Raw genomic sequence first — 979 nt, 5'->3', positions numbered from 1 at the left:
TTGTGAACACCCCCTTAATCTCTCTAAGCTAACACCATCTACTGAGTATGGGCTTGCATTATTGAATATGGTTCTACTGAGCTGTGTTTTGTTACTTCTTTGGACTGCTTCAAAAATTGGGCTTTATGTCTCCGTGTGTGTCTCCATATTGGTTGGCAAAACAAACCGACAGTGTGAATCTGTCTAAGGAGGAAAATATTTTAAAATTAAAATATTGAAAATGTGTTAATACCTTCTAAATTACTATTTAATTTTAGTCTTGGTGAATGTTAATGCGATTTAGTAGAAACAATAATGAGAGTGCAGTGATATCTGAAAATAACTTTGTTATTAAAGAAAAAAAAAATTCTATATTTTAAAATTTAAATTTAACTCTAAATTTAAATTATTGATATAGAATATAATAAATAAATAATAAAATTTATTGAATTAATAAAGAATGTAATATTTTTTAATTAATAAAGAGTGTTTAAGGATGATTTGATTTATCTTATTTTTATACATTCAAACTCTTTTTTTCACTCTTAAATTTTGTTAAATGTCATATATTAATTTGAATGTTCAAATAATATTATTTTAACACAAGAATAAATAAGTATATGAAAGACCGGCAATGGGTTTAGTTGGGTCAATGGGACCACAACCTTGGCAATATTTGACTATGGTGTGAATATATTAATGTCCGGCTATGATGCAACGAATGACTTATGATAAAGAAAATTCCAAGTGAGTCGTCACATATCATAATCGAATCATCATTGATGATCGCGGTGAAACACCCAATTGGATCACCATCAAACTAATAACACCAACCCACTAACAAGCATCAACTCAAATACAAAATCTTTAAGATGGGAACTGATACGAATTTTTTGGATAAACCCCATATATATATATATGTCAATTGATCTAATTCTAAAAGTAATAATTAAGAGAATGAAAGAAGATTTTTTAAATAAGATTAAATTATTTATTTTGA

This window comes from Arachis ipaensis, chromosome B10 (assembly GCF_000816755.2).
Source record: "Arachis ipaensis cultivar K30076 chromosome B10, Araip1.1, whole genome shotgun sequence".
NCBI lineage: Eukaryota > Viridiplantae > Streptophyta > Magnoliopsida > Fabales > Fabaceae > Arachis > Arachis ipaensis.
Note: the sequence above shows the minus strand (reverse complement) of the source record.